Source organism: Urocampus carinirostris, chromosome 3, assembly GCF_059441175.1.
Source record: "Urocampus carinirostris isolate Australia breed hairy pipefish chromosome 3, RoL_Ucar_1.0, whole genome shotgun sequence".
Classification (NCBI taxonomy): domain Eukaryota; kingdom Metazoa; phylum Chordata; class Actinopteri; order Syngnathiformes; family Syngnathidae; genus Urocampus; species Urocampus carinirostris.
The window spans coordinates 17,247,330-17,259,374 of NC_142351.1; the positions used below are offsets into that span (position 1 = coordinate 17,247,330).

The following is a 12,045-nucleotide window of genomic DNA, read 5'->3' on the forward strand; positions in this document are numbered from 1 at the left end:
TCTGTCTCTCTCTAGCTCTCTCTCTCTCTCTCTCTCTCTCTCTCTCTCTCTCTCTCTCTCTCTCTCTCTCTCTCTCTCTCTCTCTCTCATTTTTTCAATGTTTTTGTCTTCCTTTCTTTTTCTTTCTCTTTCTCCCTTTCACTCTTTCTCTATTGATATCCCTCTCTTTTTTATTTCTCTTTTTTTCTCTCTATCTCCCTTTTTCTTTCTAACTCCCTTTCTTTCACATCCTCTTTCTCTCACTCTCCCTTTTTGGTTTTCTCTCTCTCTCACTTTTTGCTTCTTTTTTGTTACTTTCTATATTTTTCTCTCCTCTCTCACTCCCTTTTGTTTACCCTTTCTTTCTCATGCTAACTCTTATTCTCTCTCTTTCTCTGTCTTTTTCTCTTCTCTCATTCTTTTCATTTTTCTTTCACTTTCACTCTTTCTTTCTCTTTGTTTTCCCATCTATTTCTCCTTTTTCTCCCCTTCTTTCTCTTTCCCTCCCCTTTATTCCTTTCTCTCTGTATTGTGTTCTCTCTTACTCTCACTCTTTCTCCCTTATTTGTATCTCTTACTCTTTTTCTCTTACTCTGTCTCCCTTGTTCTCTCTTTCCTTTTCTCCTCTTTTTTTCTTTAATGTTCTAGTCTGGCCCCCGTGAGATTATTTTTCTAGCATCTAACCTTCTGCTAAAACGAGTTTTACACCCCTGCTTTAAGGACTTCCATGCACCTATTCCTGGAGTTATGCAGCACTCTTTAGCTCAATAAAACCAACACCAGTGACTGTGAGAACACGGGGCAATTTGAATATTTCAGCCAACACATGGCAGGCTGGTGAGGAAAGATGAGATAAATCTTTTAAGGAGTCTGTTGAGGGAAAATGAAAAGGGCATAAAGAAGACGAAGGCTTGTAAACTGGCAATGACTAGCATGTGTAGGTATTCTCAGATGAACATCAGGGGGCTTGTCAAACAGCAGCACAGATGAATGAATGAATGAATGAATGAATGAAAGAAACTTTTATTTTGAGCATGACAAAACAAAAGCAAAACAACAAATTGAAAAAAAAATGTGATCATACATGTTCGAAAGGGAGTAGGAATGTCATGATTACTGATGCAAGGCACCTGTGCCCACTCCATTGGCGCCAACTGCCTCAGACTCTGATTGGCTCACTGTCACTATTTAAACCCCTGTCTTTCTGTCACCTGTTGTCAGTCCGTCTGCAAACCTCAGTTTACTCTAGGCAAGCTTTTCGACCCTGACTCACTCCTGTTTTGGCTGTTTCCCGGCTTCGACCCACTTTCTGATCTCGGCCACGATTTTTGCTCTCCTGACCTGTTTTTTCCCGCTCCCGACACCGCCATCGCTCACCACGGAAGTACCACTTCCGCGTTCAGAGCAACTTTCTCCCCGCGACCAGCGATCAACGGATCCTGTGTGTAATCCTTTCCCTTCTTCCCAGTGAAACTGAGAGAAACGTACGCAAGTGGGTCGTGTCTCTGTTCTGGTCTTGACAAGGAAGAAGCATATGCTTATTAAATCCTACCCCTTTGACTTCATTAATATCTGTGTCCTACAGTTAGCTCTTCTGTGTATTTACAAACAACTAAAACCTAATTTGGTAATTATTAATTTGGTTTTACCCCTCAATTAACTCTATAATGCAAGTAATCACCTTATATCATTCAGTCAACAATAACAACAATTTAGTTATAATAATTATGATTATTATTTTCATATTAAGACAGCACGGCGGCACAGTAGTTAGCGCATGTGTGGCACAGTTCATGTCTTGGGAACCTCCTGCGTGGGTTCAAATCCAGCTCCAGACTTCCTGTGCGGAGTTTGTATGTTCTCCCCGTGCTTGCGTGGGTTTCCTCCGGGCACTCCGGTTTCCTCCCACATTTCAAAAACATGCATTTCAGGTGAATTGGCCGGTCCAAATTGTCCCTAAGTGCGAATGAGCGAGTGAGTTGTCTGTCCCCGTGTGCCCTGCGATTGGCTGGCAACCAGTTCAGGGTGTCCCCTGCCCACTGCCCGATGATTGCAGGGATGGGCTCCAGCACCCCCGCGACCCTACTGAGGATAAGCAGTTGCAGCTAATGAGATAATGAGATTTTCATATTAGTATAATAATAATAAAAATAACCATTTTGATTTGCTCCGATCTACCGTTTTTATATCATTCAGAGACAATTTTCTTTCTCTCTGTACGTTGCCTATCTTATTTTTTGTATCTGGATTTGAACAGTTGAATACTTGGACATTGTTTGACCCCATCCTGTAATTTGTCCCAAAGTTTAACTCCACATACAGACATACACATACTTTTCCTGGTAGTTCTCACCGGTTGGATTTTAAAGTTATAAAATGAAATGATCTGCATTTATATAGCGCTTTTCAAGTCAATGAAGACTTCCCAAAGGGCTTTACAATGTGCTTCACATTTACCAAAAGCGGCCGTGCAGCCATGTAAGGCGCCAACCTGCATATTGGGGGCTTTAGGGGTTCAGTGTCTTACCCAAGGACACTTCGACATGTAACACGGAGGAGCCGGGATCGAACTGGGATCTCTTGATCCCAAGACGAGTGCTCTAACTTTGGTAGAGCGTTACTACATCTACATCTACATCTTACTTACTACATCTCCTATATAGCTCCTTATAGCTTTCTTCTTTTCATGTGAATAATTTTTGTATGTTCTCTGGCAGTATATCTTTGTTCAGTTTGAATAGTAGTTGAGAAGTAGAAAACTCCATGAGATCAAACAGTTTTAATAATTTGGACTGCAGAAATGCACAGTATCCTGCCTTGTGTATAATTTTTATGCTCTTTTTTGGAGTAGAGAGAGGGGATGGAGTGAACTTTTGTAATTATTCCCCTAAACTTCTGCACAGTCCGTTAAGTATGGAAGAACTAAAGAACAATGTGATACGTACAGTGCATTATAACCAGATAGTTATTTAAACATATTTTCCTACTACTACTATAATGCGTCCCACAAGAGAGAGTTGAACGGTAATTCACAAAGAACAAACATATTTGGAGGGAAAGAATGTCCCCCCTGCTTATGTACTGAAACTACAATGCAAGTGGCATTATCTTGCGGTGGGTTTACTATTGATTCAGCCGAGGTTTCACATTCTGTTTGTTTGCTCATGTAATGAGCCTAGTGTGCCCAAAACACCCTTCGCAAATTAATAATTCACATAACCATATGTCCGCAAAATGGTGGACCGGTGGTTTGCACATCTGCCTCCTTGGTCTTTGTCCTTGTTTGTAAATATCATCAATCATAAACCCTCAGACTAAAAAAATATTGGTTTACATTTTTAGGCGCATCGTGTTAAAGTTTTGGTTTCGACTCACGAACCCTTTAATTTACTGGATTCCCTTAGTTTCTGCAACTTTCTGGAAGAGCAGTTTTCAAATGATGAAACATTCCTCTCCGATCTACATTTTCAATGAAATAACCTCTTTTTATTGACACTTTATAGACAATTCTTGATCGAACTTTCTTCCTGGCTACGGTTTCTGTTACTGATGCAATACACGATGGTAGCCATTCATACTTGTAAATCGGAAGACATTGTTCGTCTTTTTACCTAAAGTCCTTGTGTTAGGCTTTTTTTTATATTTCAAACGGTTTCATTTCTCTTTATATAGTCATCTGTTGCTGTTATGATGATTGATACTCTTATTATATAGTTTGCTGAGAATGGATGGAGACAGCGATCATAATGATGATAACGGTGAAAGTGGTGGTGGTGATGATAATGTTGACGGAGTGACTGTGTAGATAGCTAGATAGCTAGATAGCTAGATAGATAGATAGATAGATAGATAGATAGATAGATAGATAGATACTTTATTCATCCCCGCAGGGAAATTCACATTTCCAGCAGCATCCCTTCGCTGAGAACAATACAATAATAAAGCAAAAGGAATACAATATACAAATACCCAATGTGACGTGCTAATAACCACTGTAGCGTGTTGTATAGAGTATTTAAATAGTGCTACATAAAATAGACACTGCAATAAAAGTACGGTAATATGCAATGTAGGGGGTGTGATTTAATGTGGGCCTTTACTCCGCCGGGTGGAGTTAAAGAGCCTCATGGCATGAGGAAGAAAAGATCTCTTCAGTCTGTCCGTGGTACAAGACAGTGACAGCAGTCTGTCGCTGAAGCTGCTCTTCTGTCTGGATATAATGCTGTGTAGTGGATGTGATGAATTGTCCATGATTGACCGCAGCTTTTTCAGTGCCCGTCTCTCAGCTACTGTTGTCAGGCTGTCCAGCTCTGTGCCCACAACAGAGCTCGCTTTCCTCGCCAGTTTATTGAGACGAGAGGCATCCTTCTTCTTGACGCTGCCTCCCCAACACGCTGCCGCATAGAAGAGGGCGCTTGCCACAACAGTCTCATAGAATATTTTCAGGAGCTTTTTGCAGATGTTGAAGGAGGCCAGCCTTCTGAATGTGTATCCACAAAACGTACGTAAATATGTATATTCTTAAGGTGTTTGTTATAGAATAGAATAGAATAGAATAGAATAGAATGGAATAGAATAGATTGGCTGGCAACCAGTTCAGGGTGTCCCCTGCCCACTGCCCGGAGATGGCTGGGCTGGGCTCCAGCCCCCCTGCGACCCTAATAAGGATAAGCGGTACAGCTAATGTGTTGAGATGAGAATAGAATAGAATAGAATAGAATAGAATAGAATAGAATAGAATAGAATATACCTTTATTGTCATTGTTACAAAATGGGTTGAACATATTGTGACAACGAAATTGGGCATGGCACTCCAGCTTCACATCCAACAGTGAGGACAAAAGAAAACAAATAAGATCAAGGAACAAAGAAGATAAGGTTATAATTTACACAATATAAAGGAACAAAGAAGATAAAGGTTATAATTTACACAAAATTTAAAGAAGAAATGTGGGCATGTAGGATGTTACATACAGTTTTACATACAGTTATATGGAAATACAAAGGATATTTAGCCATAAGACACAATTATTGAGGAAGTGGGAAGTAGGATCAAATAAGCATATACTTATTCCTATTCCTTTTCGGACATTGTTTTTTTTTTTTTACTTGTTTTGTTTTGGTTTTGTTTTCTCATGATAAAAATAAAGTTTCATTCATTCATTCATCTGTTCAGCAGCCAAACCTCAATATATGAAGTGCACAATATGTTAGTGTTATTCTTTTTAGGAAAATATGTTTTAAAATCATTGCTGTCTATGTGTTGACACAGTTTACCTTTAAAGCAGGTTGCTGTGAAATATTTTTAACATTTTCAGACCTGAGATTGAGGGACTACTCCAAGATAGATAGATAGATAGATAGATAGATAGATAGATAGATAGATAGATACTTTATTCATCCCCACAGGGAAATTCACATTTCCAGCAGCATCCCTGAGCTGAGAACAATACAATAATAAAGCAAAGAGAATACAATATACAAATACCCAATGTGACGTGCAAATGCCCACTGTAGCGTGTTATATAGAATATGATGTACAGATGTACTTAGTGCCTCGCCCGAGGTAAGCTCACCAGTGAAAATGATAAGGGAAAATCTGTAAAGAACATCAACCAGTTCAGGCTGTCCCCTGCCTACTGCCCGAAGATAGCTCCGCGACCCTAGTGAGGATAAGCGGTGCAGATAATGTCAAGCTCCTGAAAATATTCCATGAGACAGTTGTGGCAAGCGCCCTCTTCTATGCGGCAGCGTGTTGGGGAGGCAGCGTCAAGAAGAAGGATGCCTCTCGTCTCAATAAACTGGCGAGGAAAGCGAGCTCTGTTGTGGGCACAGAGCTGGACAGCCTGACAACAGTAGCTGCGGTCAATCATGGACAATTCATCACATCCACTACACAGCATTATATCCAGACAGAAGAGCAGCTTCAGCGACAGACTGCTGTCACTGTCTTGTACCGCAGACAGACTGAAGAGATCTTTTCTTCCTCATGACATGAGGCTCTTTAACTCCACCCGGCGGAGTAAAGGCCCACATTAAACCACACTCCCTACATTGCATATTACCGTACTTTTATTGCAGTGTGTATTTTATGTAGCACTATTTAAATACTCTATACAACATGCTACAGTGGGTATTAGCACGTCACATTGGGTATTTGTAAATTGTATTCCTTTTGCTTTATTATTGTATTGTTCTCAGCGAAGGGATGCTGCTGGAAATGTGCATTTCCCTGCGGGGATGAATAAAGTATCTATCTATCTATTTATTTATCTAATGGATGTATAGAACATTGATAGGGATGCTGATCTCCTTTGATCTCATGGGGCTCAGGGCCCACTCATTTGTATGAAGATAAACTGTATAAGACATATGAAAAGGGTAGGGGGCTGACCTGCCTCCCCAGATCACACATTTATGACTTACAACGTGAGTCCATCCTCCTTCTTTTCATGGACCTCAACTCCCCCACCATCTGTTTCCCTGTTTCAGCTCCCTCTCTCACTTTTTTTCCTGTCTATCTCGAAGCAGCTTATGCTGACTGGTGCGGTTTGCAGCAGCATCGCTGCAAGCAGAACGAGGAAGGAAGTAATGGTGGCGGAATTGGGGAGGTCGGGCTAGTGATTGGCTCGGAGGAAATGGGATTTCGTGACCAGATATACTGGCCAGTTAAAATCCGTCAGAGAGATTATTGTTCGAGAACGACACGGCTTCTCACTGTGTTGCAGAGCAGTAAAGAAAAACAATTGTCGACGCTGTATTGAAAGTTGGTGTTCTGTGAGGCTTTCAGGGATGCCTGCTGGGTATCGAAAATAGAATTTGGAAGCAAGTCAAGGGGGTTTAACCATACGGGAATCAGAGGGGGTTAATTGGAATAAAATCTCCTTTGAAAATCCCTCAAAAGGGGCTGGAAAGGAAAGGGAATTTGAGAACAAGATGAAAGACAAATAGTGAAAGGGAGGATAAACAGACAGACCATTCAAAGGAGACGTGCTTGCACGGATCCCTTCTATGTTTTAAGGGAAAACAAGAAATCTCACTCAACAATCAAAGTGTCCTATTTTTTATTTGCATCTCAATTGATTGCATTTGGCACGTGTTTTTTCCCTTAATCCAGAAAATAGATTACATTTGTAGATCTATACATACAATATATGCACTGTGATTGACCTGTGACTAGAATGAAGTTTCTGAATACTCCGTTGCCATGAAAGACGATAAGCAGTGTAAATGAACGAATGAACCTTTATTTCGAACATGATAAAAGCGAAAACAAAAGTACATGTTAAAAAAAAGACAAAAAACCAAAAACAAAGTTGACGTATTAGGTCGAAGAGGAAGATGCATATGCTTAATTCATCCTACCCCTTCACCTTCCTCAATAATTGTGTCTTGTAAGCTATATCTCCTATGTATTTACATATAACGAACACATCACGAAAGTACCTATTTACATAGGTTCTGTGGATGCACGGTCATTTTATCATCATCACCACCACCATCAATATTTTCAACGTCATCTTCATCAAAAACTGCTCTGAACATTGACAAATGTAATATCACCCACAGTGACTCAGTCAAAAATTTAGGTTTCATATTCGACCCCGATCTGTGGCAGAGGAGATACCATGCTAACCTATGACAAGCGTGGGTTACGACTGGCCTTTTGGCTAAGATCAAGTGTAGTATCTTTGATTTTTGCATTTCGGAGATGGAATATGAGCTTGCTCTGTCCACTCCATGCATCGGCCCGGTATTGCAGTACCTCCGGGAACGGTGCATTCGCAATGATCGCAGCAAGGCTTTAGGGCTAGGACCTTAGCTTGGCCTTTTGGCTGAGAGTAAGTGTCCCGGCTCCTAGGCATTGTAGCGTATTATGAACTGACCGATAACGGATAATGGATAATGAATAACGAAGATAGATAAATAACCCTTAAAAACCCCAAACCCCTTTCAAACACACGTCAAGAATATTATTAGAACAGCTTTCTTCGCGACATTGCTAAAATTCGCCCTAAGCTGTCTCAGTCGGATGCGGAGATTATATTTCACCCGTTTGTTACCTCCCGTCTTGATTACTGTAATGCACTACTCTCTTGTCTCCCGAAGTCCAAAATCAAGAGCTTTCAGCTGGTACAAAACTCTACAGCGCAAGTTAGCTAATGTAGGAGTCAAATGGTCAAACATTCTTGTCTTGGTCAATAGCCTCGCAGCTACATAAAGGGACAATGTGTTTTACTTAACGGTTCCTAGTGTTTAAAAAAGCCATATTTATTTAAATAACAGACACAAATACATAAATTATCATAGAATCATTACAAAATACAAAATGCTTTAAGGTTTTAATATAGGTTGAGAAATTAGCATTAATTTTACTCCTTCAAGTGAGCTGATCTATTTAGCTATGGTACCCCAAAAACTCAAAAAGGCTGGGCAAAAAATTAGGATGAAAATGACATGTGTTGGTCACTTTGAGTCTCCATTGTCACAATTACTGATTTGAATCACCTGTGCCCGCTTATTTGGCGCCAGCCGCTGCGGGCTATCTGATTGGCTCCCTGACCCTATTTAAACAAAGTCCTGTCACTCTCCTGTTGTCAGTCCGTCTGCAAACCTCTGTTTATACAAGGCAAGCCTTTTCCGACCCTGACTCCCGCCTGCCCCGTTTTTGCTCCCGTTTGTCTCTGGCTACGACCCTTTTTGATCCCGACCACGTCTGCTCTACCATCCCGGCTTACGACCCGTTTCTGACCCGACCACGTTTTTGCTCTCTTCTCCCGGCTATCAACCTGTTTTTCGGTCCCTGACACCCCCATCGCCCGCGACAGAAGATCCACTTCCGTATTCGGATCACAATCCGATTGCGAGAGCGACTTTCTTCCCGCGTCCAGCGAGCATTGGATCGCGGGCACTGCCCTTCCTCTTCCTATATCTCAATAAAATTGTGAGAAAACGTTACGCGATTGGGTCTACCATGTGTGCTGGTCGTGACACTCAATAGTTTGTATTCTTCGTTGTGCTTTTTAGCAACCATTTTCAGTGTCATTTCACCATACAGAAACATAATACACCATGTTTGTTTAAAGGTAACATAGTCAGGAGTAAAGCAATTATATGCACTAATGGTATAGGTATGTAGTATCAAGCTGTGGCTAGCAGTATACGTCTAAAAAATGTTGTATTGAATACCCCTAGTGATTAGTTTTTAATCGTGTGATGATGTTATTTATGGACAATTTTGTAAAGAAATTTTCATTCGAAAATAAAACTTGAACACCGCAAAAAAGAATGTATAACATTATCAGTGTTCTCGTTTGCCCGCGTCCCTGCGTCCTAGACGCATAATTTTTGCCGGGGACGCATAGTGTCAAGTCAAAGTGCGTCCCCGGGACTCAAGTTTTTTGACACCAAATTGTCATTTTTACCCGATTACATTTTTTTTAAACAAAGATTTACCGCACTCCAAACTTTTCGTCAGGCAGATCCGCCATTGTTGTTTTGGTCTCGCGGTTCGAGATTTCGTCTGCACGCCGATCTCGGCAAACGAGATCTCGTTGTTTCGAGCTTACGTCATTGTTGTGATGGTTGTCTTCGAGGGAAGTTGAAGGCTAAGTATGCCTCCGATAAAAGTTAGTATTAGGTGAAAATCAACACAAAATTGGTAATTTCTTCAGTGCCAGTAATAAGTCGAAACTTAATGCAGAAAGTGATAACAACGGCAATAATTTGGCACGAAAAAACGGCGGAGAAATTCTTCGGAAGATCGCGAAAGCAAGGAAAACACGTGTGTTGAAGCCAACGATTCGACGAAAAAAAAAAAAAAAAAGAATACTCCTAGCAAGGACTTTTCTGCCAAAATGGACTCAATTATATTCCTGGTTACGCTATGAGGATGATAATGGATTGGACCTTGAGAAGGCATTACAACTGTGGCGGAACAGCAAACTACGGAGAATATATGAATTGGAAAATCTGAAGTGATAACTGCTTTGTATTACCAATTAACGGTGATGATTAAAACTGCACGAATATATAGACTAATATTTGAGCAATATTATTTTGTATAATGTACAAAATTTTTGTGAAGTGAAAAATGTGAAGTGATAACTGTTTTGTATTATCAATTAACTGTGATGATTGGCGCGGCAGTAGCTCAGGACGTAGAGCGCTCGTCTTGGGATCAAGGGATCCCAGTTCGAATCCCGGCTTGTCCGTGTTACATGTCGAAGTGTCCTTGGGTAAGACACTGAACCCCTAATAGCCCCAATAAGCAGGTTAGCGTCTTACATGGCTGCAATACAAGGCTGCTATTGGGAAATGTGAAGCACACTGTAAAGCGCTTTGGGAAGTTATTGACTTGAAAAGCGCTATATAAATGCAGATCATTTCATTTCATCTCATTACATTAAAACTGAATGAAAATATAGATTAATATAATTATTTCAGCAATATTATTTTGAATAATGTGCAATATTGTTGTGGAATGAAAAATCTTGAAGTGATGACTGATTTCTATTACCAATAAACTGTGATGATTAAAACTGAATGAATATATCAATTTATATTATATATTTGTCGCCGATTTACAATGTCAACCGCGATAACACTAAATTTTGGGGACCCATAGATCTCTGTTGAGACCCATAGATTTTTGAGCATGCGAGTCCCCGGGACCCATCACTTTTCACAGGTAAAATGAACACTGCATTATGCGAGTAAGATATAAATAAATGGGCTCACTGGATAAATTTGCTATTCACACCTTTTTGACACCACTGCTGTCGCCTCAATTATCTTACATGCAGCTTCCCTCTTTGCGCTTCACGATTGACCTACGTTTATCCCTGCGACCTTAACATTCTCACTGTTCCATGCACAAACACGAAATACACAACAAAGGGACAAATCCAATATCCATTCTTAAAGTGTGCTTTGTAGAAGATGTGACATTTCATTTCTATTGGGACTTGTTTGCCAGAAAGCTTTCAAACACCCGATGAGCAATTTGTCTTCTTTCAGCCTCTTGTGACAAAAAAAAGGTTAAGAAAGAATCAATGTCTCACCTTGAATTCATCAGGCGATGCTGCGATCAATTGCAGTCAACTTCTATCTCTTTTTTTCACACACAAACACACACACGCATACCGGCACACAATCAGAGATGTGCAGAGAGAGAGACTCACAAAAAAAAGCATCATTGATGTTAGCCATTAGTCTTCTTCAGCGTGTTAAACTAATTATTCCAGGAGCTGCTGATGCATGTGACACAATAACCAGTGTGAGGAGTTTCAGCCCCGGGCTGCAAATGTCGACTGAGAAGAAATGTTCTTTTCGAAATACTGTTTCTTTATTCTAGCAGTCAGAGCCATTTGGGTGCCCTAAGCATGAATGCTTCATGTTCCCCTCATGCTATTCAAAAAAAATTGAATTTCTCAGAGCAATTTTTTTGTTTACATTACACTGTTAAAAACACGAGAATAAAATAAGTAATTTTATTTTGTTTCTTTTGGATTAATAAGGTTTTAAGTTCATTATCATCTCATCTCATTAACTGCACCGCTTATCCTCAGTTGGGTCGCGGGGGTGCTGGAGCCCATCCCAGCAATCATCGGGCAGTGGGCAGGGGACACCCTGAACTGGTTGCCAGCCAATCGCAGAGCACACAGGGACAGACAACTCGCACGCTCATTCACACCTAGGGACAATTTGGACCGGCCAATCCACCTGAAATGCATGTCTTTGGAATGGGTGAGTAAACCCGAGTGCCCGGAGGAAACCCACCCAAGCACAGGGAGAACATGCAAAATCCGCACAGTAAGTCCGGTAACTTGATTTGAACCCACACAGGAGGTTCCCAAAACCTTAGAACTGTGCCGCACATGCGCTAACCACTGCGCCGCCGTGCTGCCCAGGTTTTAAGTTGTCTTAGTAAAATATTGTTTTAACATGCTTTGTATGATATTTGTGTTAATAACAACAAATTAGTTGGGCAGCACGGCGGAGCAGTGGCTAGCGCATGTGCGGTACAGTTCTGAGGTCATGAGATCGAACCTCCTATGTGGAGTT

The 12,045-nt window shown here is 40.8% G+C and overlaps 1 protein-coding gene and 1 pseudogene across 1 annotated transcript in view; both read left to right on the top strand.

Annotated features, from left to right (window-relative positions):
* LOC148368965 (inactive dipeptidyl peptidase 10) overlaps positions 1–12,045 on the top strand; it is a 58,247-nt gene that overhangs the window by 15,580 nt on the left and 30,622 nt on the right. The gene's annotated exons all lie outside the window — the stretch shown is intronic.
* Positions 7,631–7,766, top strand: LOC148368966 (U2 spliceosomal RNA; annotated as a pseudogene).